The sequence below is a fragment of the Oxyura jamaicensis genome, chromosome Z, assembly GCF_011077185.1.
Source record: "Oxyura jamaicensis isolate SHBP4307 breed ruddy duck chromosome Z, BPBGC_Ojam_1.0, whole genome shotgun sequence".
NCBI lineage: Eukaryota > Metazoa > Chordata > Aves > Anseriformes > Anatidae > Oxyura > Oxyura jamaicensis.
Window position 1 is genome coordinate 78,512,582 of NC_048926.1, and position 3,477 is coordinate 78,516,058.

General features: G+C 49.8%; 1 long non-coding RNA gene across 4 annotated transcripts in view; it reads right to left on the reverse strand.

The window, feature by feature from the left end:
* The window catches only part of LOC118156028, a 110,866-nt gene extending 107,600 nt beyond the window's left edge, over nucleotides 1–3,266 (reverse strand). For 3 of the 4 annotated variants that reach the window (XR_004746117.1, XR_004746115.1, XR_004746116.1), the window contains exon 1: nucleotides 2,694–3,266. This is a non-coding gene — a long non-coding RNA (uncharacterized LOC118156028). The remainder of the gene's footprint in view (nucleotides 1–2,693) is intronic. The other variant, XR_004746114.1, reaches the window with a different exon arrangement.
* Nucleotides 3,267–3,477: the final 211 nt, after the last annotated feature.

Sequence of the window (3,477 nt, forward strand, 5' to 3'; positions counted from 1 at the left end):
TCCTTTCCTTTCCTTTCCTTTCCTTTCCTTTCCTTTCCTTTCCTTTCTATTGTATTGTAATGAAAACGTGTACAATGACAAATAAAGTGACCGAAATTTGAAGTCAGAACAATAAGTTGTTATTATTATTATTCCCAGTAAGGAAAAAGGCTGAGTTTAGTGTTTTCTGCCTCCACACATAAATATGTATATATATAACTCATAATTTGTATTTCCTTACACGAAAGTTTCCAGTGCGGATGCACCTCACGATAGACCTCATTCGGAAAAAATAACGATGTGAAGCCACAACCACTCCCCAGTTAATAATGCCGCTAATTAGAGGCAGAAAGGTGGAAGCCAAGAGAATCGGCACGGAGTGACGGGACGAGAACGGCGCCTTTTGGGACTTTCACGCAGACTTCAGATAGTTCCTAAACCGCCGGGTTTCGGGGAGGGGAGCGGGGGGCGAGGCACCCCCTTGCCGGACATGTTTGGAGAGCGGAGGCGTGGGAATTTCTGCGGTATTTCTCCCAAGCCTCCGCACCTCGCAGCCCACTCGTGGCATCCCCCTGGGAGGTTCGAAGGGGGGGGGGAAGGAGGAAGGGAGCAGGACACGGGGGGACAGCGACATCTGCCGGGGGCCGCTCGGCGGGGCTGCGCCGCGCAGACCCACGGGCACCCTGGGCCTCCCCGCCTCCAGATCCGCGCTGTTTTTCTCAAAAATAAATAAATAAATATATATTTGTATTTATATATATGCACATGTACATATTTGTATATATATGTATGTGCATATATATATTTCTTATATATATATATTATTTATGTATTGTTATATATATAATGTATATATTATTATTATTATTATTATTATTATTATTATAAAAGAAACCGTGGATCCGACGGTGCTGTCCGTCCAGGCCGTGAGCCACGCCAGGCTCACGGCAGGTTTAACGGCCGGCGCCGAGCCCTGGGCTCGCCCCATGGGATGCTGCTGCCTGAAGAAGTCGTTCGGGATGTGCCGAGGAATGGCGAAATTTCGCTCTTCGTCCCGGCAGAAGAATAAACCAGGTTTATTTTGACTTGCATTCGTGCTGAAATTTTTCTTGGAAGGACTTCGCAGGTGTTACCTTACCCTTATTCCTCACCTTACCCCTATTCCTATACCTTGCCCCTCTTCCCCTATACCTTACCACTATTTCTACACTTTACACCTCTACCCTTTTCCCTTTTTAGTAAAAATCGTTAATTAAAGTATAGATCCGAAGATGCCATGGGACAATTTTTACGAGCGCGGGTGTCGGGGAGGGAGCACCGACCGCTCTGGGCTGTCAGGAGGCAGGCGAGAAGTTGGAGGTTATGTTTGATTGGATTAACCGCTTCTTAATTATTTATTTATTTTAATTTTGGTAGCTCATTAGCCGTGACTCCGCAAACCCGGCGTGCTCCCGGTAATTGACTTCCGAGGTCTCCTCCTTGGGGTTTCTGTCGCGTTTCCCACCTCGGCTGGGCAGGCTGAGGGTGGGGAGGGGGACAAGGAAGCTCCTCCGAGAGCCTCGGGGGTTATTTCGGTCCCACCCGAGCACCTCACAGCCACCCGAGCTCTTGCGGTGAGGGCAGGGTGGCACATACACCCCTGAAATACTTGCATTTAAGGGTGGCACGGCTGCTACATGAGGCAGCAACAGGACGCATCAGGCTGCTGCTTTTTCCCTCTTTTTCTCTCTTTGTTCTTTTATTTTATTTTATAGTCTTCCTATTTTCTCTCTCTCTTTTTTCTCTCTTTTTAATTTTTTCCTTCTCTATTTTTTTTTTCCCAAATATATATTTTTTTCCCTTTTCGGTGCTCCTTCAGCGCCTGTTGCCAGTACCAAAATAAAGAAAACTTCTCTCCATCACCTCACGGGTCATAAAACCGAGGTACAAAATATTTCCCCCCATAACCCGTGGCGTGACCGGGGTGCTCTCTGGAGGGCGATCTCGCTCGGGGAGACGGCAAGACGTGAGTAGAAGCGACGAAAAAACCACCTGCACCCCGAGTTGCTGAAGGGGACCCCAAAACCTGTCGTAAGAGGAGGCGCAAGCAGATTTTGGCTGCCTTTTTATTATTATTATTGATTATTATTTTAGGCGCTCCGCCGCCGAGCACGCTGACACTCAAATAATTCACAGCCGCGGATCTCACCCCCTTTACCCCGGACGCGCCTCCCCAAGTCCCCATTCCGCATCCTCCCTACTCGGGGAGGGCAGGCAGGACGGAACGCACGGAAAGACGGACAGACGGCGCTGCTCGGACCGGGTCCCACATCGTCGGGGCCTTGGCACCCTCGTTAAAACCCAGCTTCGTTAAAACCGGGGGCGGGGGAAACACAAAGTTTTGGGTGTCCCCCGTGCAACCCCGAGGCGTGCGCACAGCGGTAGTGCTGGGGAGGTCTCTGGGCCCCAACCGAGGCTGCGCACCCCCAAAATCGCGGTAGAAGTCTTCCTTCCACCCCTGTCCCCCCCGTGGCCCCACAACAGGGACAAGGCAAGGCGACCGTGACAGCCAGCGCGACCACCCGCCCCAGCCCTCCCACCTTTATTTTTTTCCCCCGTTTTTGTCCCGGTTTATTCACCAGAGGTTGCGTCTTTGAGAAGCCCGGGTGTAAAGTCCCATGGGGGGGTCCCTGGCGGGTCTAAGGGGGTTCAGGGGTGTCCCTGGAGGTACTCACCCGCCGGGTCCGTTCCCCGCACCCCGTCGCTGACTTTCCTATCCCGACACGATTGGGAAGGGATGAGGGTCGGGAGGAGGGACATTGAGAGGGAGGGGGTGGCCTCGGGAGCTGTCCCCCCTAGTTTCCCACCTCCGTCCCCTCTCCCGCCCCCAAAACACGCGGAGGAGGGGCTGGGGAGCTACCCCCGCCCTGTGTCCCTGCAATTTCGGGACGCGGTTTGGGGACGAAAGAGAGAGAAGGGGGTGTTGCCGCTGTTAATGACGCCTCGGGACTAACTGGGCGTGAATTTGGCACCGTGTCGTGGGAGGGTTTAGGGTTACGTGTGCTCTGTGCCGGACCCTGCTCCACGAGGCCGCCGGGGGAGGGACAGCGCTAATGACGTCAAATTAATGAATTAGCCAGAATTAAGTTATGTGGACAAAGAGTCTGGAAATAAAACATTTTTTGATATTTTACGATTAAAAATAATAATAATAAAAAAAAAAGCACTGTAAACATCCCATGTTACGTTCAGAAGTTGTCTCTATTTTTGTATCGATGTTGCTGTTATATAAAGTGATTAACACAATAAATACAAATAGCTACGTCGGACTAAATTATTTTTAAAAATGATTTAAATTAACCAAGATTTAAATTAATGGTTTAAATTAATCAATCGATTGATGATTTTCGTTCTAAGGAGCACTGAAAAGTTTTCCTTTTAATTTATTCATTTTCAAAAAAGAAATAACGTGTTGCGAGTGGCTTCCTCTCGGGTCGGAAAAGTTGGCTTCAGAACAGC